The 25158-nt window shown below is 42.2% G+C and overlaps 1 protein-coding gene across 2 annotated transcripts in view; it reads left to right on the top strand.

Annotated features, from left to right (window-relative positions):
• The window catches only part of LOC125000082 (chemokine-like protein TAFA-5), a 149127-nt gene that overhangs the window by 19684 nt on the left and 104285 nt on the right, over positions 1–25158 (top strand). The gene's annotated exons all lie outside the window — the stretch shown is intronic.

The raw sequence follows: 25158 nt of genomic DNA, 5'->3' as shown, positions 1-25158 counted from the left end.
TCTCTCCGCGGTGGTTCAATTCTGTAGTGCTGCTAATCTAATGCACACATTATTCAGCCAGGCCCTGCATCTATTAATGGAGAGCACAGCCAGATTTATCGCCCAGGTTTAACTGTATGGTAAAATAGCGCATTAAGCAGATGATATCACGGCATATATGAAATGATTATGCTGGCTCCGGGATAGAGGAAAAAGAAAAAAAGAAAAAAAAGGAAGGGTGGGAGGGACCCACTTAATTAAATGCAAGCTTCACTGGTATGCAGCACAGGTTTTCTTTTTAATGCAAACTGTTTTCCTCTTTGCTTGTCTTTTAGCGGCACATATCCAATTTGAGTATTTTCACCCCTTCACTGCATCAGTCTTCTCTGATATGCCATCGCTACAAGCCATTGCGCTTAAATTATGCCTCAGTTTTTCACCTGCTTGCTGGATTTTCTCACACAAACACACACACACACACAAAAAGGAGCTGAATGCTGCCTCACTTCTGGAGCACTTGTAATCGCTCACTCACCGCAACAGAATAGCGGCCCATTAATACTCAAAATTAACATGAGCCTCGACTGTTTTATTGACTAACTGGGGGTAACGAGTGCACTCACAGGAAAACTGCGACCTTTACACGAGGACACGCACTCCAGCGACCCCAGCTAAATTCAGACTGCCACGCGTCTCACCTCTCTGCTAAAAGTACACAGTCGTTGCAGTACGACAAGAAATCCCAACACGCCGAGTTACACTTAACAATGCGCCGCGCTCCTTGTACAGCGCAAAGGCACTTCTCTCATCCTCATGGGCATGCAAGATTTAGGGAGCTTCAGGATAGGCGGATTTGAGCGCGACGCGGCGGCCTTTAAATAAGCCATAGGTTCCTCCTCTGATCTTTTATCACATTGAGCGCACAAACCCTGGGATGGTTCAGGCAGAATTGAATGCTCAGCCTGTTTTTCCCGCCCCGCTCCTGCGAGCTCCCCGAAGCTCCTTTATTGAATGGCCCTGAATGTTGTAAAAGGGAAAGTGGGATGGGACCACCAGCGCTGACGAAAATGGAACGGTGGCTCTGGGGTGAAGCAGTCAAAGTATCAGTGTCTAAAGTGTTTACATACCGCAGTGTATCTATTAAGTGTGGATGCTTTGCCTGCTTCACAATAAAGCAAGCGGAGTCGTATTTCGGGTGCAACTTCACCTACTCCCAAGGTGTAGGAGGTTACGAAGTGGTCAAAACTGTTATTTGGAAAACAACATTTTAACCTCCTAAGACCTGAGCTGTTTCATTTTTAGTTCCTCCATGTCTCTTTATTTGGGATTAGTAGGACCTAAGAGCTAAACAAACTAAGCATCGTCTTTGAACAGGAAGTAGTTTTTGGAAAAGTTTATGTCCTCATGTGTGGATACTGGGATCATTTCATAAAATAATGTTAAAATTGATATGATATTATAATAAAGTCACCGATATGTAACAAAATATAAAACACCAACTTGTCTCGTATAGCTATGAGGATAAAAGTTTAAATGAAGCAGTTTAAATACACATTAACATGAATCAAACGTATTTTAGTAAATGGATAAATGGAAACAGCGCTTAACTCATTCAGTGATAAAGGAGCTGTCTCTGCAGCACTAGCTTAGACCTGTCAATCTAAGCTTCCTGTACACAATAGGCCCTGCCTCTATCAGTGCTGAGCCAATCACAAGGCCGCATTTCATGTGCTGACTCTGTCAGGTTCCCCACTACTGGCCGTCAGTTTGGGGGTCCTTCGCCTTAAAAAACGTTCAAGACCCCTGGCCTAGTTCAAAGGGTACATTTTCATATCACATGAACAATCAAATACTCAAATACTCAAAATATTTGAATGAATAAGTTGTAGGCCATTGATCAGCATGGTCCAGGACGGGTTTACCAAACTTCCAAGCCTCCCAGTTCATAGTGGCTCTTCCAATTTCCCTATTTGAATGATTAATCCAGACTGCTGCCACCTGCTGGCTTGGAGGGCCATTTCCTTTCGCATAGGTTAAGAATTTACTGTACAGTAATGTATGTTCAATCTGGCTCTATATTTGTGGTGTGTTCAAGTGCAACTTTTTCAGCCAGAGCAACATGAGACTACCATCACAGTCTGTTTGATGTTGCTTTAAATTTCTAATAGATATCCTTTTTTTCCATTGCTGATTTTTACTGTACGGTCTCTGTGATATTACTAAAACATGAGCCAGAATCTCTTAATGGTTGCATCATAAAAAAAAAAATCGGGTTAAAAAAAAGAAAAAAAGAGGGGGTTCTAAAGTAGACACCCCAGCTGTGAAGAGCCCTTTGAGTTAGCGGGAGACCTTGTGCTCGCTTGCTGTGCTCGTGCCAGGCGGCCCCTTGTGAGTGCTTAGCTGTTCTTTAAAAGCTCACTCACAGATGTGTATTAGGTTACCTCCACTGACAGCAGCCGGGAATACAGCCATACAGCGAGGTGGGCTCCTAGTGATACACACTGCAGAGAAAAGGAAGCAGAAGGGCAAACAGAGACATGATACAACCCCCCCAACACAAACACTTAGTTTCAGCATGCACACCCACCGTATGAGATCCAACTCCAACCGCTGTTTGCATACAATCTTTGTTCCCTTCCGGAAACACACGCGCTTATAAATAAACATTCCGTTCACATGGCACGCATTGCATTAAAAAATACATAAGTGTTCCCCTTGGGAGAGTGGAGGCGGAAAATATAGGGGCATTTCCAAAGCTCAAGACGCACTAAGTCACTGCACTGTGAGACAACAGACTCCTAATAGGCTTTTCCTTAGCTCAGTGGGAGTAAGCTGTAAAAAAAAAAAGAAAAAGGAAAGAGTTACAATGGAAAACAAATTCCCTTATAGCACCCAAGATAGTTTGTTGGTGCGAGAATAAACATCCAGACTTTGGGAAATAAATAGTTTCATGGGTGCTGCCCTCCAGGGCTAGGTGTGTGCCAAAGTGAATAAGGCTATTTGTCTAGCGGAGAAGCCTTTTGTTTTTGAATTGTACAGAAAACTTGTTTAACCTACCTAATTTTCTATTCTCTGTCTTGTCTCTCACGTCCCATCCATTATATCTCCACGCAACCATTTATTTTAGTCCTTCCCCCTTCTTTTTTTTTAAAATAATTTCTCAGCGCGTAGATTCCCTCTCTCTTTTTGCACTTCCTTTTCATTTGGTCCGTGTCATTTCTCTCCCGCCGCTGAGCAGGCTTCATCAGCAGAGTAATAAAGTGCTTTATTTTAAGGTAAGGCTTCTGGCCTTGACAATTTTACCTATCATAAAGAAAAAAAATCTCACTATGTCTCTGTCAAAAACACCTGCTTCTGTCACAGCCGGCAATTCAGACATGATTTAAAGGCCAATAAAAGCAACCAGGTCCGACTCGGGACTTTCTGGATGGAGTTTGCATGTTCCCTCTGAGTCTGTGTGGATTTTCTCCGGGGAACTCCGGTTTCCTCCCACCCTTCAGAGACATGCTTGTTAGGTTAACTGGTGATTGACTTTAGGTGTGAGTGTGAATGTTTGTTTGTTTCTGCATTTGTCCTGCGATAGACTGGCGACCTGTCCAGGGTGGACTCCGTCTCTCGCTCGATGACAGCTGGGATAGACTCCAGTTCCCCCACAACTCTACGGAGGATAAGCAGCAGCAGTAGTAGAAGATGAGATATATGGAATAAGGAGGGGAAGAAAGGGAACGTTGGCACAAGTTTCCATATTTTTGCAGTTTTTTCAAGAGTCAACCACAGCACTGCATGTTATCGCCTTTCTGTCAAGCATAAAAAGACAAAAATAACTTCTATGTTGAACCAGAGTTGGGGTTTTAATGATGAGTTAGTTTTGCAGAAGGTTTGGAATTTAAAAATAGATGAATTGGATCAGATGCCATGAAGTTGGTTTCCAGTTAAACCAAGTTCCAGTTACTTGGGACCTCGCGACTTGTATAGTGCGTCCACACATGTGATTTATTTTAGACAGAATACACACCAGCGACTAGAGAATACACCTTAGCTAAGCTACATTTGCTAGTGAGAATATCTATTTTTTTTTTTTTTTTTTATTTTTAATTTTATTATCATGTTTTTTTCCTCTTACATCATTCGCTTGACTTCTGTTCACCATGGTGGGCCCAGTTTTAAGTTCCGTATTTGGCAGGCTTAGCCTTGTCATTTCTCATTTTAAGGTTCCCACATGTCTTCGCTTTTTCTTTTTTTTAGTAAAGTTGGTCCGGAGGTGATTGTGCTGTAGCAAATGGGGTGTCTTGGTGGGTTTTATGTGGTGATGGATTGGAGAGAATCTGCAGCGTAGTCATGACGTCACCCTCTGATTGGCTGGTCGACCACCCAGTAGCATATTGTGCAATATTGTCTTGCTGCTATTGTTTATTTCAACTATTCATTGAGCAAAATTCTCCATTGATGATAGATAACTGATTACGCTGGTTCTGCTCACAACTGATGGATACAAGATACAAGGAGAGCACAGATTTTACAAGAACCCTAAACCAAACTAGCTGAATAACCACAGCTAATTTGGTGAAAAAGGCTTATATGTGCGTAATCGATAACCATTAGTCTACAGTTTGGCAAATCAACCTAATGAAAGCCTCTTTCACTGTTAGCTCTGTTATTAAATAATAGTAATAAATACAGAAATCAACTGAAAAGCTAAGGAGAACCTTTTTAGAGTGATTTCCAGATGGATTTATGAATATGTAAATACCAGACATGTCAGTTTAAAAACTAAATTTAGCTCATCATAGCAATGTGGTTTAGATTGATTTGTCTCCATGTAAAAATAACAAAAAAGAAAAAACATAAAAAAAAAATAACACACACTGAAGACACTGAAGAACTGGGACGTTCCTTTAATAATGGTCTTTCAGGAGCTGTCACGCAGCTCCCTGCCACGTGGCAGGAGCCGAGATAAAGGGCAGGGTGAGGGACGACAGGTCAGGACAGAGGGGCGACGGCGCTTGGGACGGCAAGGAAATAGAGAAGGGCTTCGTCTCATGGATTTTTGCCTCGAGAGTGTCCTTGTGTGTTTTGCATATTTATGACAGCGAGGGGACAGGCAGAAAATCAGAGACAGGATTTAGAGTAATTCCCAGCTGACCCCTCTGGCGGTAAAATTGTAATAATCCAGACGCCATCTGATATTCAAAGGTATATTAACTGACTGGGTTCAACGTCTCTCTTTTCCCCGGCTATGTGACTCCATCGACTGACAGTGTCTGACTGTACTGTTGCTTTTTTTTCTTTGCTTGTTTGTTTGTTTGCCATTTTATTGTATTTCTCCTCACACTTACAGTTGGATTTGTTTCCCAAAAAACGTGCCACCGCTCCCTCCGCCGAGGCTCCAACTGCAACCCTTATGTGACATTACTGGGTCATACTATTAATACACACCACAGGAGGCTTCGTTGCCTCATTGCGCTCTTCTCTTTAAATATTGTAGTAATTCCAGGAATGCTTTCTTAGTGCAGGTGCCAGAAGCTGTGTTTGTCAAAAGCGCTCAGTCAAAGTGACACTCGGCTTCTTAATGGAGCGAAGGACTGCTCGTTCTGCATCCCCGGTAAACAATGTTTTCTTTTCCTCGCACACAGTTCTGTCCCAAAATCCGATGAAAGTGGCTCCAGACAATGGATTCAGCGTGCTCGGATGGTAGTCGACAAGAGGCGACCAATGCTTAAGAGCCATGCGGTTATTTATTTATTTTTAGCACCGTAATGGCCTCGCACATTAACATCGACATCATTCCTCGACGTCATCGGAGCCCTCTTCAAACCAAGTCCCTCAGCAGGAACCTGTCAAGTGAATCACCGAGGAGTACAAAGTGCATTGAAGAACCTCTTACCTGGCGCAGATCAATTTTCTTTGTGATCAGCCGAGCTTGATGAGATAAAAGTGTTTCAAAGCGTTTTAAAGGCAGAGCTTTTTCCCTCTCTGCCTAACCCAGGCGCAGCCACTTTGAAGGCTTAAGGCTTTTTTTCTCCCCTCTTTCTTCTCTTTTGTTGACTGCGCTGATGGCGTTCAAGTGGGCTCCTCATTTTGTGAGCACAGCGGGGGGGGAAGCGGCGAGGGGCCCGCCATGCAGAATACCGCAATCGTAGCCGAATCAGACACGTATCTGATGTGATTTATACGAAACCGTGTTTGCCCCCTTTTTTGTGCGCAAGTTTCAGGTCTCAAATCGAAGTCCCGTCCCGAATATTATCCTCCCTTATACTGATACGTTGGCCTGGGAAGAGGGAAGAGGCAGGATTGTGGGATCACAGTGTGGTTCAGGATTTAAACCTGCATGGGTGGTGGCAGTCTGTGCAAGCGCCAGGCTCTGGTGTTAGCCGCCGCTCCTGCCAAGGCAGGCCCTGCCACATAAACAGGATTTCCCCTGTTGGCGGGCAGGCTGGCATGGCGGACCCTCGCGGCCCTTTGAAGTGACAGGCCCCCTGAGTCCCCCGGGAGAGGCTTGGGATCTGATCCCTCTGCTCGCACAAACACAAGCTTGCCAGGGCACAGACACACACACACACATATTCGCATATTCACGATTCACGCATCCGCAACACATAATCTGCTCTCGCTCCAATCAAGCAACCCCCCACAAAAAAATATGATCTATCCCCGTGTCCAGACATACACACAAGCAGAAGCCCACATCTCTGTGGCCTGTGCTGATAAAGGGCAGGCAGGAAGCTCCCAGAGTGCACCTGGCTCTGTGTTGATAAAGGAGCAGGTCGCGGCTCCCAGCATGCACCCAGGGACGGGCCAAGAAAAGAAGGATGGCACTGACTGACAGGAGCAGCGGAGGAGGAGGAGGGGGGGGATAAAAGCTAGAACAGCTAAGAGAGGGTTTTACTTTATATGTGTTTTTGTAACACGTTATCATCACCTCCATCACTAGCCCTCTACTACATGCTGTGTACGTGTATATGCTGTATGATGCATATATACAGTTTTAGTGAAGCACCCCAAAAACATATTTCATAGGCATATCAGTCTGCAGTAACACTAAAAAGAACAATGCGCATGTTTAAATACTGCTAATATGAATTTTATCAAGCTTGCATTATGTTTTAATACATAATAGAGTGTTTTTATGGAAAATGTATAAAGTTGCTCATACTGAACATATCTAAAACTTAAATTATTTGCATTTTTTTCTACCATGTCTGGATTTTTATGTTTCTTCTTTGTACAAAGTGTTCCTTTTATTAAATATTTTCATATTTACACAGGCTGGAAGTAAGAAAGTTGGTCCTCTGTTGGGGACTGATGGGACTGATCCGATCAAATCATTTGAGTTGAATTGATGTACAGATGGACAGAGGAGTAACAGTGAGGTAGTTGTCCACATCGTCTGAGCACCATTGAGTTTGTCCAAATAGTATCACCTGTATCTGCAGGACAATACCAACAGTTTGGTCAATGCGAGGAAGTGGGGATGTGTCATCCATATTTATGTACAGTCTATGGTAGAGACCAAATCATGGCTTACAGTAGCTCTTAAAGTGCCTAAACACAACCTTGGTTGAGTTGTAATATTAAACATGCTATTAAAACAGGCAAATGTCTAATCTAAGAACTCGAAGTAGACAATTTGTCCTGTTTTTTTCCCCCTGCCTGTGATCTCTTGACTAAACAAACCAGCTAAAACATTAAAGCTGTCAGTTTTAACGCCTCTCCACGACCTCTGTTCAATTTACACACCCTGGGTTTGCCAGTGAGCATGCTCCAAACGGCAAAACACTCCATTTAAAACGCATTCTGTGAAACGCTGTTTGTAATAATGTGTAATATGTTGTAATGTATGTATTTAAGGTTCAACCACATTAATTCACAGGCTTATCTCGTGTTTAACCACCACGCACTATAACCACCCTTTCAGCGGAAATGCGGCAAATAAGTTGTTGAAATATTTTAATTAACTGGCCCTCTCTGTTGAGTGTTTTCCTGCATGATTGAAATACTTCTCGGCTTCCGAATTTGCAAATTGACAATTATAATTACTGGATTCTGCCCAGAGGGGAGAAAGCTAATCATTTGAGCTCATTTTATTGGGATTAATTTAATTTATATTTTGCAGATTGTGTGTGCTAATTGATTAGCTTTAACCTATCTAAGTGGACGTCGCCCCGCACGCGGCGGAGCCGATTATGCCCCGACTGCCGGGGCTTCGGTCAGGTGATTAGGCTGCCCACTTCCTCCAATTTTGCCACATCACTTATCTCCCCAAGAGCCGATTGGCTGGCGACCGGTTTGCGCATGGGCGGCGGACACCGAAGTTGACTGTGCCGCATAACGGTCGGAAAGATTATAAGAGAAGGGAAGACAGAGGCGTCAATACAGCTGGTGGGAGCGACCATTCAAAAGTGCAGGAGAGTCTAACTGAACAAAAACGGGGGAGAGAGGGGGTGAGAATGAGAAAAAGGGGACTGGAAACTGAAAGAGGACCAATGAGACTGTGGTGTCTTCCTTTAGCCACAAGCTTGGCATTAGCAAATGCATATGTACATATATATGTACAGTGTTTTGTATCTCATGGCATCCATCTTTGGAGGCGGGATGCAACAATAGAGCCGCGAGGCATTTGCCAAAAACTAGAATAATACAAACAGAATGAGAAGGTAAAATATCTTGTGCTCCCCGTAGAGGAGCTATTGAATTGAGGGGGGGCCGAACCTTTATTTTTCACTTTCCTTGTCTAAATAAATCTTGAATGCAAATATAGGGTGACACAGGATAAGACATCCCGCTTCTCTTTAGCAAAATAGAGGCAATATACTCTCCATTTGCTGCCCCACCCTCCATCATTCTTCCAGTACATTGTTTATACTGTCTCTTATGAGATGTTTGTGAAAATAGCCTCCAGCAGCGGTTAGGTCTGAATGATGCCATTTCCAGACGGCTTGTATAACAGTTCCATTACTGTTCCATTTCCTTGTCTCTTCAGTGTTACATTTTTATTCCGTCCTCTACCCCCCACCTCCCAATACCTCTCTTTACTCTCTGTCTCCACCCGCCTTGTCAAGTGACTGAGAGGCGTGATGCGAAGGAAGGAGTTAGGGATGATAAACCCGAAGAATCAGGGTTTTAGCTTACTCCTACATCCCGCCGAGGCACAGAAGGGTGCGCTGATGAGGTTGGCAGGGAGCTAGTGAGAATTGCTGAGGGCTGACAAATCCTTGCTCCCTTTTTTTTTTCCCCCCTATTTTTTCTCGCCACCCTTTCATTTTTAAACCCACTCCACCTGTAAGCGCATGTAAATAGTCGTGTCCTGTAAGCAGTCCAGGTGACAGGCAGCAGATGTTTACCCCAGGGCTCGGTAAATCACGGGTTAGTTACTCCGGTTATGGACCCTCGTCAGTCTCCCGGGGGAATAACGTGACAGGCTTTAAGGCGAGAATTACAAATAACACGGTCGCTCGGCTGCCGCTCTCCGACGCCCAAACATGGAGGTGTTTGCTTCAAAAAAAATAAAAATAAAAATACTGGTATAAATGTGACATAATACATCTCTCCAGCAAAATTGCATCCGTGCACTGTTCATTTAAATAGTTTCTGCAGCTAAAACAGATTTTTACTTTTTATCATGTTGTTAGTAAAGACAATGAGGCTTTGTGCTTGACTGTAACTGCTCTAGTCAACTGAATTCAGTAGCATTAAAAAACTAAAATAGTTGTAGAAAGAATAATAAATAAAAAGAAAGATTTAAAATTTTGTTCTTGTTTCACAATATCGTAGCCATTAGCAGTTTTACAACATTATTTGGTTTTAACAATATTGGACACTATATGTGAGATGGATTATCAACAGTAAAGGGCGGGATGCTTCTTATGGCTGTATAAGGCCAGTTGTAGTTAAACACTTTTAAAAAGTGAATTGTGTCCTGTGTAATTCCTTGACTAGCCGCTAACTTTTTCAAGATTAATCCCAAGGCGTTAATGCTTTTACTGCCAGGATCGGATAGAGGAAACGAGGCACTGGAAACGAGTCTTTCCTCATTATTTTACAATGCTTCCCATGAATTGCGTTGGCGTGCCAACGCGCTCAGAGTAAACAGAGCTCCAGCTGACGGGGTTGTGACATTTCGGCGCACATTCGTTCACGAAACCAAAACTGAAACAAAAAATGAAAAAAAACCTCGACCAGCTGGTGTTCCGTTCCACTTTTGCAGTGCCATATTTGTACAGTTATTTTGGATTAATATGTGATATTTTTTGCTATATCAAAGATGAGTATATCACTAAAGCAGCGGTCTTCCACGTTTTTTCAGGCCAAGGACCCTAAACTGATGGAGAGATTGCGTAGGGACCCCCTACCTACTATATGTGTTCTATATTAAACAAAGTCTATTTATAAATATACATTATTATCATCATTTTGCATTCAGTGTTAAGATATCCCTTATCTGTTTAATAAAATATTCATGTTAATGTGTAATTAAAATAAAATTTAAATTTAAATTTGTGGAGGGACATATATATAAAATGTCTAATCAACCAAAGATTTTGCAACGCCCATGCAGTACCTCCACGGACCCCCTGTAGAAGGACACTAAAGGATTGAACCTCTGGAAACCAAAATAAATTCTAATTATATATAGATTTGTTGTGTGTTGTTATAAGACTGGATAATGTCTGTTAATATAAAGCCGTTAAATTTACTATTTTTATATATTATAGTTAAATTAACTATTTATTCAAATCGTTTTGTGTTTAACGTGAGACCAGCATAAGAGTTTTTAAAAAAAAATTAAATTTAAAAAAACCTTGCTGCTCAATAGGTGCATGAAGCCGGCGCGAGCTGCCCCGTGAGCGCGGTGAGCGCGTGTCACTGTTTTGTGTCTGAATGTGTGCATGTGGCAGCCAAGCAGGCAGTCGGGAATCACGCGGCCACTGTATCAAACAACAGCAGCGGATGCCAGCCACATTTCCGCTCCTCACATGTGCGAAGGCAGGATGGAAATGTTAGCGGTTCAGAGGGGGGAAACATGGCGGAGCAGTGGCGGTGGTGGGGTTTGGTAGGGTAGGGGTTGAGGGTGGAACGGGCCGGATGGATATATGGCTCGAGCGGCCCGAGGAGGCTGCCAGGCACCCAACTCCCCTGCACAGATGGAGCCTCCTCCTCCTCCTTCTCCTTCTTCTTTTCCACCTCCTTCTCCCAACACTGCCCAGCACCAGCCAAGTAGTCCACAGTCTACTGAATGTGTGTGAAAGATGCATGGGTTGGGAATTTGAATGTGTGTGGGCTCGCGAGGACCAATGTGACCAATGGATTTTTAATTCGGAGCACCTCGCAGTGTTTCTAAGCGTGTCTAAAGGCGCGTGGAGATAAATGGGGAGGGGCTATTTGTACAGCGCTGCTTCGTATGAAGTGGTCGGGATGCAAATTTCCCTCCCGAAAGAGAAAGCTCAGCTCATTCTATGCTCACAGCACTTAAATCAATCAATATATAAGGCAAACGTGAGGGAAGCAAAAAAAAAAAAAAAAGAGAGAGAGAATATTGTTGGGGGTAAATATGTAAATGCCCTGTGCTTCTGTGAAACATCACAGTCGCCCTCTTAGCATTTGGGGCCTACTTTAGATGCGAAGACACGAGTGATCAGAGCTTTGCTTGATGGCGCTCTTTTCGTGTAAACTTCTACGCCACACACCCCTTTTCTTTCTTTTTTTTTTTTGCTTTCTTCTCCCCCTCCAATCAGTTCACCCCTCTCACTTTCAATTAATCACCCTGTCCTCTCTGTCTCTCTCTGTGTGTGTTTACCTCTTTCGTACATTCAATTAACAAACCTCCCCGTTTCTTACGGGCCTGCAGATTTTTGTCACGCTAACAGTATGATGCTGTCATCACTCCCGCGGCTCATGTTAAACCCGCTCCTTCCTGCACGGATGAGTGTGTGTGTGTTTGTGTTTGTGTTTGTGTGTGTGTGTGTGTGTGTGTGTGTGTGTGTGTGTGAGCGCGTCATTTCCAAGGAAACATTTGACTCCACCTTGACTCCTTCATGGATCAGTCCCTGCAGTAAAAGCAAGAACAGAAACCTGTGTCCTTGGCAGCCACAAAGGGAGATGATTATCGGGGATTGGGGCGTCGTGTTTGTGCGAGCGCGTCCATAAATACCGTCCGTGTGTGTGTGTGTGTCTGTGTAAGCAGAGATGTGATGATGAATATGTTAAGGGCTGTCGTTGACTCACGCAGGATGCAACCTTGCGCGCTGCTGTGCTTGTACATCTGGGCGGGAGCAGTGATATAAATTGTCGTGTGTGATAATTCTCTCCTTTTTTTTTTTCTCAGACTCTCTATCACACACACACATACATATATATATATTTAGAGAGACAGATACAGGTTGGAGGGGAGGCAGGCCGACAAGCAAACATGCAGCACTTGCCAACTCCCCGCTAAAACTAATTTCATATCTTCTTTCGCTGCTGGGAGATTGTTTGTGCGACGACCCTAAGGAGAGCCGAGGAGGCAGAGAGGGGACGAAATCAAATCTAGCTCTTGTCACCGACTCAATTCTCCAAGTGATCTGTGCATGTGTGTGTTAGAGTGACACAAAACACATGCGGGCCGGAACACGCGCGTGCATGCACGCGCTGCCGCTTCAACTCGCGCATTACTCTCGTGAAATACGCGTTTAAGGTATTCATTGATATGCCGGAGTTAGAGGAGACCGTGAATACGGCTGCTGCTCGAAATGAGTATCATCCATTCTCCGCTCGAGCTCTATTTGCCCTTCAACTAAAAAGCCTCTCGAGCCTATGAGAATGGGTGAGCGCTTTTTTTTTTTTTTTAAGGCTCCAATATACAGTGCAGGTGGTGACATACCCTGTGCACCGTGGAATAAGAGATGAAGATGGAGCCGTTACATCTCTATAGCCGGGGATAATGGGATTCCAGGCCATATTTTCACGGTGTAAAGAGACAAAGCCTGGTTGGAATCAGGGTTGATCCTCTGTCTTTTTAGTGCTGTCAGAGGCAGTCTGAGCCGTGGAGAGGCCAGAGAAGGGGGTGACTTTTAACTCATATGCTCTCACTTTATTCTGTTATTCCTTTCGCGGGTAATGCGTTTCTGTGTGCCCCCATTGCTTTCTGTTTTACCTTCGCTGCTTTCTCCTGGTCTTGGCACGACGATTTCGTAGTCTTGGGAGGGGCTTGTCAAAGAAGCATCCAAAACATTAGTCAAAACACTCAAAAATTGTGTCACCTGAAGGACTAACTGATTATGATTTAAAAATCTAGTATATTTCACATAGTTATCATACATTTTTCTTTCTCGTTGCACATAGATGTCACATAGAGACCTCTTGATTCATCTGAATCTGTAGTTTAGCTCTACTGTGTTTTTTTTTTGTTTGTTTGTTTGTTGTTTCATTGTTTTAGGAAACCTCTGTGTAACTATTTTGGATTGTAACTATAGACTGTATAAAGATGGACGTCAGGACAGTTCCTCAAAGCTGAAGCTGAAGTAAGCAAAAGCTTTCCCTGGTGGCTGGCTGTGGTATAGGTCATATACTCCACCTCCTCCGTGTTAACTTGGGCCAAACTTAAACACTTCCAAATTTTTTGTCATTTTAGATGTTTTAATTCCCGGAAGATTGTGAGGAGAGAACAAAAAAATAAAGTGCAGCAGTGATAGATGGGGCCTACTGTGTACAGGAGGCTTAGATTGACAGGTCTGACTAGCGTGGCGCTCTGTGTGAAACAGTGCGCCGTTGAAACGGCTCCTGTATCAGATGCGAATGAGTGAAGTGCTGACTGAAAGATAACGTCTTCTGCCTCCATTTATCCCTTCACTGAAATACGTTGGATTCACGGGAATGTGTATTTGGACAAATTTAATTTGTGCGGGAAAATTGTTGGGGAAATTAAAAAGAATAGATAAAAAATGTCTAATCAACCAAAGATTTTGCGACCGCCCTGCAGTACCTCCGCGGACCCCTTAGAGGTCACAGACCCCCTGTTGAAGACCTATGAAGTACAGTAGATGATCCGACATTTCTTTGTAAATGGTGGAAGTGGGGATGCATTGTACATATTTACATACATTCTATAGTCCTAATAGCTATCATTGATACCTAGCACCTTCATAGCCAGAAATTTTTCTTTAGAATAGGTGGAGACCAAAATTTGAGGTAAAAACAAAAAGTATGAGTTTCAACATGTTTTAGTGGAAAAATATTTATTGTGATAGACTATGTATGTACAGCTAAATCCTACATGAAGAAACAAAGAGACGCCTAGCCTTGAAATCAGCACGATTAGATTTCTAAGACCTGTTTTTTTTTTCCTCTTAGAATCTGCAGTTCAGCTTTACAATCTTTTGCTTTTAGCTTTTTACAGTTCACTGTTTAAATAACCCTCCGTATTACTGTGACTCTTTGCTCTTAGCTGGGTAAAATCCAAATGCAGCAGAAGCATAAAATAACTTCTTTTAAACCAGACAACGTTTATCGGCTGCACTGCCAGAAATTTTGCCTTGGAGTGTGTGCAGACCCAAACGGAGGTAAAACAGGCAGGAGTATTGGACTCAAATGGGATCTCTTGGGAAACAAGAGCTTTGTGTTTTTCGTGTTGTGATTTGACTGAAAAGGTCAAGTGTGTTTAGATGTTTAAATATGTATATTACTCGAACTTATTTGATACAAAACTAAAGGAATGCCTAGCCTGGATGCTAGCCTACAGATCCCACGCCTACAAACATTTAGTGAGGATATTTCATTCTGAATTCATTCTGTTCGTAATTCATTATGCATGTGTGGATCTGCTGGGTCAATCTAACCACTTAAGAGGTATCTTTTATCAGTATTTACAGAAATATGCCCTATAATGAAATCCGAATGCAGTGGAACTAGACTCAAATTCTGATAAGAACTACACAAGGCTAAATGATGCCTGGAATGCTAGAAAAAAAACAAAAAAACTCTGTGTATCTTTATGTACTCTCGTCTATCCTAAATCATAAAGATAATTTGTTTGTGAAGCTATGAGTAAACATTATATTACATGCATAAAACCGGGAATAAAAACCCATACAAGCTTATGAGTTTTCTTGCCACCGTATTATATTGAATAGTTACAAGACGACTGAGCAATCCCTCTGACAGTTAAACTGAAGGCCATGTGTCTACAGTGAAGAAGTGCAGCTGAGCAAAGAGGCGGTATATGGATCCAATAATGTGTGTCCATCAGCAGCCTGTGGTGACAGGCAGACTGTGTTAGTGTCTGACTTTCTGCTGAAGCGCTGATCCAAAATTGTGAATCATCTCACCCTTCACGTCACTCCATATGCTTTGCTCGCTGTCTCCCTCGTGCCCCCGAAAGACAAGAAATAGTCTTTCCATTTCTGCCCCCCCCACCCCCTTTTTTTATACTTGTCCATACTTGTCCATTTTGAGTCCCTCTTTCTTTTCAGAGTCTCTCTCTACATGCCGTCATCTAATAATCACATTTCTTTTCAAATGCCTTTCCCCTTTTTTCACTCACAGATGAATGCAGGCATTCCAGGGTGATTCAAGGTTACAGCAATCTAGAGAGAGAGCAGACTGCTCTTATTTTTACCTGGTGCCAGACAATGCTGCGACCAAATAATATCGGCATGTACTCATTTTTAACATTTTTTTGTTGTTTTGGCTGAAGCATCTCCTGCTTTACAGCTATTACTCCTTTTCAATTTCCATTGTATTTATTGCCTTTCATCCCAGAACAGGTATATGCGCAGCACGCCGTGCACTACTTATTTAGAATGGACTTCAAAGACAATTTGAAGTACGCACAAGAGTCCAGTCATGACCTAGACGTCATTAACAATTCAGGTTTGACATGTGATTTCTCCACATCTGCAGGAAAGTACGCATGCCAGTATTTCCAGGAACACTTTTACCAAAGGATGCTAATAGGCATTATTATAGGTTGTTTAATGTTTAGGAACACGTAGCATTGTAGTTAACAACTATTGCACAATACACATGAATGAACGCTGACCTGGCTCTGTTCAAAACTAGTTAAATCCACTGAAGCTCAAAAGATAAAACAAGTTGAAAGTCGAGCTGATCACCAGTCAGGTATTTTTTTTTTTGCAATTAGTTTTTGTGCGGATGTAACAAACTTCTTAGGGCTGACTTCTAATTGACATACATTTTTACCATGTGATCGTGGCCAGACTAACTATCTTTATGTTAAGCTAGCTTCTTCAAAGTTCCCCTAATTTCAACATTTTTAAGTGTTTTTAGTTGATATGTCTTGCAGTTGCCATTATCTATATACCAGTAGTGACAAATGTTGATAACTCTGATATCATTTCCTGGACACGGATTTTAAAAAGCCGACGATTCATCACTTGCTAGGAGAGGGCTCAAGACGTGTATGGTCGCCTTCTCTCTTAGTTTCATCCATGTCCAGCTAGCTCACTAAAACTTGGGCTGTTGTTACGTCACATGAGAGGTGGTAGCTAGCTTCCTCGGTTGTAAAACCACCAACAGAGGCTGGCCAATCACAAGGGACAGAGGTATCTATTCCAAACCTCATAGCGCCATCTCTTGGGAACTTAATGAACGGATGTATGATACTGACCTTCCATTTAACTGTGCACAGTTTTTAAGTTATGCAACCGGTTAATATATATATGAACAAGGTTGCATATCAATACCTGACACAGGACTTTTGTTGGTTTCCACAAAAAACAAACAAAAAAACACATTGAGACGAAGTTTCCATGACTGTCTTTTGTCCTTACTGCACATTTATTGCTTACACTGGAGCAAAGAAACATATTATGACCTCAGTCTTTCCATATAGCATCCATTTTTCTGCTGGCCTTATGCCCACATTGTAGTCTCGTCTGTCTGTGTAGTCCCAGATGAGCTCCTCTGTGAGTTAAGAGCTTAAGCATCCTTCAGTTTCTCCCAGCCTTCCTGCCAGACATGCGTTGAACTGTTCCTCAATGTGCCGACAGGATATTTCAACCACATTTAAAGAAAAAAAAAAAAAAAAGAAAAAGAAAAAAAACAGCGTTGAAGATTGGTAACAAAATTGAGACTCGAGTCAATTAACTTTCTTTCGGTCGATCCAGAATAACACAGAAAGTGTGGTTCATTTAATGTTGATAGAATATTGATTTTTAATTACATCTTAACAGATTGAATATGACACCCTCATTACAAAAGTTGATCAATATTTAAATGACGGACTCAGCCTTCCTCCCGGGTTGCTTGCGTCGAGCGAAGTCTCCCCACAGAGGCTTCTGCATTGACACGGGACTTATCAGCAGTTTATCAGCGATCGCTGATTTTAAAAACTAAATTAAAATAGTTAAGAATGAAGTTTACACTGTAACTTTCCTTGACACCCATTATAAAAGCACTATCACCGCGCTGGTATACAGGGAATCATTTTTATTCTCATTCTGCGCCACAATTCCAATTTAGTTTTCCATCTTATTCCGTGCCACGGTGCCAGCAGTGTTGTGGAAATTAGTGAGACTGACTTCTTTCAAAATAATTAGTTAAGTTAACTTAACAATTGCTGCGCATGACTTTTAAATGTCTGCTTCAGATCTTCTCTTGATGCATTCCACCTCTGTTGGCTCTGACTTTTAAATGTTGTTCACATGTTAATGCATCAGCGATAATAGCAGCCCAATGGGAACAGAGACAAATTAAAAAAAAATTGACAGAGCATGTTTGGCATGCAATGAACCCTTTTATGATGTGATGGCAAATGTCAAACTTTGACTTTGAATTCTTGAACTAAACATCACGCATTGACTGTTTAAGTGGGGCAGCTCCTTGGTCAGTGGTACTAACTAGAAATGTTTTTAGTGCCGTGCCGTTAAACAAAAATGAAATGAGAAGGGGCGCAACTTGTGAAGTATTCTCCAAATAAGACGCAATTTTGCGAATGCTGTAGTCTCCAAGGCAGCGGTTCTGATCTTTTACACCCATATGCAGCGAATGCGACTAATAGAGGCAGGAAGGCAGAAACGCGCCACGTGTACTACTTTCCTGTTCTAATAGCTTTTTAATGTGGTCTCGTGTCAGAGCGAATGTTATTTTAACACATTTAGCCATGCTGTATCCCCTGGGTATCATTGACAGAGGAACCACTGGGTGGATGTAGTTGTGTACGTGTTGTTGAAGCATTTTAACATCAAGGCTGTTTTTTTTTTGTTTGCCTTTGAGATTGAAGATGAATGGGCGGCGCAGTAACAGTAACAGCACACCAAAAGATGATTTTCTTGTTAGCTGTCCACTTAAGACTTTATTTTATCTGCTCTTTATAGCCCTATACATAAAATTGCAAAAACAACATGAAAAATGTATTGAATTCTGTTTCAGGCAATTTTCCTCCAACTCAATTGTCAAACTTGCTTTTCATTCATCAGAGTTTTCATTCATGTTTCCGTATCTCAACGGAGTTGTGGTGTTTGTTGATGCTGTGTATGTTTAAGAAAGTGTCAGTTGTTACCAGGATTCTATTTGTTCTGCTGATTCAACCATAGGTTTTATACAAATCTTTGATCCCGGCTACATTTTCAGTTGTGTTAAATATGCTGATGTGTGTTTTACTATCAATAAGATGGAAGCTAAGTGAGGTTTCACGTGGGTTTTAGCACAGTGAATTTACATGTCATAACGAGATGTCTGTAGGTCTCAGTAGTAAACAAAGAACAAGAAAGAATCAGGTGCACTTAAGGAACATACCTGGGGGCAACACACTACTTGGATTTAATTTATGGGAGCTTTTCAACTAATACAGAGAAAAAAAACTCCCCATGCAATTTAATAGTCCTACAGCTGATCAGAGACATTTGGTTTTAAATGCATGAATCGCACCCAAATAAATGATTGGTCTGGCAGATCTTTGGGCATAAGTAACTCCCAATGGAGCCATTCTAGACCAAATTCTCCTAACAAACATTTTGTGAGTGAGGGAAGTGCTGGTTATTTTCTAGGCAATTTTTAATTTTATTTCCTTTACTGATCCCTCATAGTAATTGATTCTCTCTCTGCATTTAACCCAACCATTTGTTCACGCAGCAGTGTTTGCGCTCGAAGCCGTGGGCTGCCACGTTTTGCTCTAGGTACGTCAGCAACGGACATAGGAGGTGGACCAATACTTAAAAGGGGCGGGGCCTACTGTGTACAGGAGGCTTAGATTGACAGGGGTAATGTGGCGCTCTGTGTGAAACGGTGTAGAGACAGCTCCTGTATCACTGAATGAGTGAAGTGTTGACTGACAGATAACATCTTCTGCTCCCATTTATCCCTTTACTAAAATATGCTGGAATCATGTTAATGTGTATTTTTTGGGGGAAATCTTTTTCAAAAAAAAGTGTCTAATCAATCAAACATTTTGCGACCCCCCCTATGCTTTAAGACCTATGCTTTAAATGTTTGTAACTTTCAGAGTTGGTTTTGGAGACCATGCAGATTGTGCTAGGAAGTTGAAAAATGAAATGGCAACCGGCAGACGAGCGATCTACTTGCCCGACCGTGGTCTCACTGTAAACACATAATCATGGCAACAAAAATCTAAGCGACTTGTAAACCAGAAAGACTCAAGGTCTATTTTTGTTGTTGTTGAGTCATTTCCAGTCAGACCATTTCTACCCTCTTTCCCATGCCTGCGGCGAAATTGCCATCCAACCGCAAAGAAATGCATTACCACTAAGGGGGGAATAGTCTGTATATCACGCAAACAAAATTAATTGAAGCTGTTGATGTGGACGCCTGTCTTGCTGGTGCTTGTTTGCTTCTTACATTTCCTGTAGTCAAAGGAAAGTTGGTACCTCAGTAAGTAAGTTGGTATCTGTGGTGTTTGTCAGCTTGATATATATCACATTTCCTGTAAGACTTAATTAAATGTGGGCTGCGTGTGTACAGTTAATAATGAATAATATAATAACTGTTGCTTAACGCGCCGCGGTCGACACTACTTCAAATTAAAAAGAGCAGCATGTTAGAACATTTAAGACGTTCAGAATGAAATATATATCTTAACGCATATAGCAGTTCCCTTGCGAGCTGTACGTCCAGTCATATTCCTCTGTAGATTCTGGACATAGTGACTGCGTAAAAGCGAAAGAAATGACATCCGTGGAGAGGCAACATGTCTAAACAGTAGGAAATATCCAGCTGAATAGCACACAATTCAGTTAGGTCACTCATTTGTTGACTGGAATGGATGCAGACTGACAGAAACCTCTTAAAAAATGTGCACTCTCTATGAACCCTTTTCTTCATTTAGGCTAAGTAGGGCCCTTGTGTGCTCCAAGAATAGAACAAAATTAGAACAGAAAAAGTAATAAAAGTAATTTCTCTTTTATTTTAGGCTGCTAATACGCCCTTCATAGAAATAAATGAGCTATAAATGGCACTGATATGTTCTTTATAGCTCACATATTTCTATCTTTGGATTTCCTCCACGTGTTTAGCGCTGCCTTAACGAGCGGGCATAGACATGTTCACATAAAACACGCGGGATATTTACCTACGTCTCCGCTAACAAATGCTTCTAAAACACAAAGACACGATTGTGACAGACGTCTAAGGTGATGTGGTTTTGATGGATTATTTCCTGGCAGACGCCTGGTTGCTTTCCCATGGCTGTCAGGTGATTGACAACGAGAGAAGGCAAGCACAATGCCTCCCCTTCGCTAATGTGAAAACACTCAATCTGTGCCCAAGAAAATACTGATTAGACGAAAAGATTTAAAAAGACAAATTTGTATTTACTATGACAGATTTTATCACGTAGGTTACCTTTACTTGGTTTAGACTTCCATGATTCATGAGGGAAATTAGTTTGTCACAGGAGCTCCATTGCACATAAAAGTAAACACTTAAAACCCACAAGAAGGATAAAATAAATATTAGATTAAAGTAAAATAAAAATAAGGATTATCTATTGAAATAAAAAAAGGGGGTGAAAGTGACAGCTACAGGAATGAGCAATGTAGCAGCTCTAGCATTCAGCAGCTTTACTACCTTTGGTATGTTAACTTTGGATCACAGCCATATTTGTGTTGACATGTCAAGTTGTTTGTCTGAATTGTATAGCTATAGTTAGACAGTCAGAAACAATTGCGTAGATAGCCCTGAAAAGCAACTCTCTGCCCGACCTAACCTCCACCAAACTGCAGACAGGCGAAGCTAGCTGCTATCTAGTGAAATCTGCAGCACATTTAGCAGCTAAATAGCTAGCCACTTCCCCTCTGGAGTCGGTGGAGACCAAACACGGAGATTAAAGAGTTTAAAGGGGTTTCAAATGATCTAAAGAATTCTAAAGTTCTTAAGTAAAAAAAACTACTATATGAGACTCCGACATAGTGTAACCATGAGGAAACCAAACAGCTATAAGACATTAAGTATTAAGACAATTAGCGGTATGTAAAGTGTTTGTAAGGCTGCTATGGAAGAAAGGGCAATTATCTTCCATAAATATATTGTACATTAACTAGTAATAATAATCAAAATTGCTTAATGCTTGGGGATAATGCTAATATTTGTGATCCTTCCAGATCTGGTTGGACTTCTGCTTTAAATAATCTATTAGGTTTTTAAATCCTGCTGTGAAACTTGGATTCCTCCCTGAGTAATTCATGGATTCTGAAATGTTTATTCAATTATCTGCCTATTAGGTTCTTAAGGGACTTTATTTAGAGTCGACCTTGTCTCAGAGGCCCAGAGGCAGCTTTGTTTCATGACAGCAGCGTTATGTTCATCTGCCTAAACCATAATGGCTCCACCTGTCAGAAGACAAAGTGGGTCATGAGGAAAGCCATATTGGTGGCTGCCACCACAACTTTTATCTCTGATTAAACTGTAAGAATCTTTGTGGCGTCGGACACCCTACTGGACACTGGCCTTATGTTCCAGCTTTTCCCTCTGATTAAGCCCTCTTTCAGATTTATTGGCCATGGGAAATAATGGGAAACACAGCGAATGTAGAAGTTTTAGGCCATTACTCATGGCTTTTATTGGCATGGGCTCTGTCTGGCACCGAGCCAGTGACCTGCACAGAGGACAAAGCAAGTAACGCCTCTCCTGGCTCCTGGCAAGGAAAAGCATAGCAGTGAGGGGGTGGCGGTAAAGAGAAGGAGAAAGTGAGAGAGGAGATGTAGCAGCAGTGTAGGTGGATGAAGTGTGGAAAGAGGGGAAGGAAATTGTTCAATAATTTACCAAAAAGAACAAAAAACAAAAAAAAAAACTCTATAAAATGTATTTCTAAACATCCCCATCGAATATAGGAAAGGGCTTCCAGGAGAAGCATGCAAACAAAAATATGTAATTGGAATTTGTAACACCACTTAAATAAAACTGTTGGTCCACAAGGCTATGAAGCCTTATTTGTGCAAAGACACAATGACGCTGGACAAAGTTGTCATTTTTATCAAATAAACAATATGTGTAATGTTTAAGTTGCACTGCACAAATGTTACAAATGAGGTTCAGTTCTCTGGCTCTGGAGGAGATTCTGAAAAAATAACCCCTATGACGTTGAATAAAAAATGCTTTCGAGTTGAATTATGGAAAATCTAGGATCCAGCGTTTTCTGGTGTTTAACATATCAGAGGAAGAAGATTTCTCTGTGTCTGGCGCTTTGATTTTCAGTATTCTTTTTTAAAATCTGCGTCTCTTAGGTTGCCCAACTTTGTGAAAGTGCAGTACTTTCCGACATTCCTGGAGAACCAGTTTAAAGGAAAAGAAAAAGATGGATTTTGCAGGTTGTGGTTTTATTATTGTGGTTTTATCATTTTCGCATGGGGTGGATGGACGGGTCAGTGAAACATTGGACTCTAATGGGAATCAGTCCTGAAGAGTTACATGAGTACATTACTGTAATCTGATGTAGTCATTTAATTCCTATTTCAGTGCAATGTACCAACCAAGTTGTTTCCTACTTATTCAAACATTAATTACTCCACACTTCTTCATGATCAACCATGGCATAAAAACACATTTGTGCTTACCTGTTTATGCTGCTCTATTTTTACCGCAAACTTATAATGACACGCGAAGGGAGCCGAATTCCAGCAACAGTCGCCCTATTTTCCACGCCGTTTGAGTTTGCGCTCTGCGTGAATAGATGCTCCGTTTTCAGGGGTTGCTCCGTGCTGAGCAGAGCTCAAGGCTCGTCTGCTCGTCTGCGGAGCACAGCTAGCGTTGGGCCACGCGTTTCCGCTTCATAAATAACACAAAAGACAAATTGCTGGTAGGTGCGGAAGCAGCAGACGCGGAATCCTCTTCACGTTCTAAATATTTACTCATAGCTGCACAAATGACTGTTGCCACTCTAAACCGGTAGTTTCTGTGTTTTGAGCGGCGCACATATGGTGCGAATGCTGTGGGATTGTTTTACAGGTTCAAATGCACGAGACGCGAAGTCGAGGCCAGGTGCGCGAAGGTGGCAACCTTGTGAATAGTTGTAATTGGTTCCTCTGGAAACTGCATCGTTCTGTCTCAGTGTTTGCAACCGTTTCTTAATTAGGCTGTACGCACATGCACAGAGTTATATTTAGTTCCTGCGAGCATAGGCTCAGCATATGATTATGTTAGACTTGCACACAGACACAGTCCCAAGAATACAGTACATACAGTCTTCCTAACCCAAATCTTTATAGAGGTCGAGCCTCTGTTAATTGCTTTCTGTGTCGTAAAGATGGAAGGATGGCAGCTTCAGAGAAGGAGCCGGGAGGTTCCAGGAAAGAAACACACACACACACACATTCATACAAACTTAGTGACGTGCAAACAAATGCGTAGACATTTGGAGCATTGCACACACACACACACACACACACACACACACACAGTCTGGCACACATTTCAGCCAACGGAGACTGTTATCATCTAATTAGTCGTCATAGCTGCAGGGGCCAACCTTATTGACACATGCAATGACAGTTTTCTGGTTTGAGTGGCGCCGTCAGTCGTCGAAGCATGTCATTTCTGATTCAATTATAAATACACAGACGTGGGGATAAAACTCACAATTACCCCCGAGGAGGAAACGCAGCCCTCTGCCGCTGTGATCATTTGAGCGTCCATATGGGTTATTGTGCGCAAACCGGGCGGTCTCCCCTAAAACGGCTGACTGGCTTCGCTAGCTGAACAAATGAATGGCAGGATATTTCCGTCTCCTGTCACATCCCACGTGGAGCGAGCCTTTACCAGTGCACGAAAAAAAAGAATAATACATAAAACATACACAATAGCTGTGCTTGACGCTCAGCGGGGAAGAGGATTACACATGCTATTGTTTTCTTCTCCAATATTGGTCCTTCTCTAGCCGGACTACTCTCACTCACAGGCCACACGTATCCTTTTAAACATGGGATTTTTAAGTATTTGTGGTGGCATCAGTTCTTTATGCTTATAATATGATGAAATTTTGGGATACTTTTGTAATAGGTTCCAGGGGGTGTTGGATAATCCCGAAGACAGAGCCTCAGGCCCTCCACAAGCCTTTAGTTTGTTCCAATAACCGAGAGGCATGACTAATATGGAGGTGTAGAGTTCCCCCTGCACTCTGTTTTACATTTTTTTGCTGCATCCATGGATGAGCTGCAGAGAGAAAAAAAATCCTTTAGCCAGAAAATTGCCAAAAAAAAAAAAAATGTGAAACAAAAGTCAACAGATAATATTCTATTTTGGTTTAACTTGTGAATGTTCACCTGCAGCCCACGCTCACTACTATTCCGAAGTGGAAGCGCCCATTTACAACAGCACTGTCTCATGCTTTGTAGCTCGAGGAGATTATTTGGAGGAGTTGTGACGTAACCTGGAGCTAAGCAGAGGGGGGGAAAAGAAGTCGATCTTGTACGAGGAGAATGCACGCAAGGACATAAAGTGAGATGAGCCGACACTGGCGCCTGCAACTGTTTGGATCTTTATAGATTATCCGATAGGAGAATAAACCAGATAACCCGCGTTGCCGGGCCTTTGCTCTGCAGCCTTTAAAGAAAAGGTCTAGGGAGGCTGTCGGCCAGGGTGATTCTTTGATTTTGGGGTGGAAATCTTTCCAAGAGGCAGCGCAGATGAAGGAGAAGGCGGATTGTCCAGATGTCTGGTGTGTGGAGCTAACTGTTCCCGTGCGTAAATGGTAAGGGTTTGCAGTGGGCTGAAGCGAGAGGGATACGGAGGGGA

This window comes from Mugil cephalus, chromosome 22 (genome assembly GCF_022458985.1).
Source record: "Mugil cephalus isolate CIBA_MC_2020 chromosome 22, CIBA_Mcephalus_1.1, whole genome shotgun sequence".
In the NCBI taxonomy this organism is placed as follows: domain Eukaryota; kingdom Metazoa; phylum Chordata; class Actinopteri; order Mugiliformes; family Mugilidae; genus Mugil; species Mugil cephalus.
The sequence above is the reverse complement of the archived record's forward strand: the minus strand, read 5'-3'. Positions and strand labels throughout refer to the sequence as shown.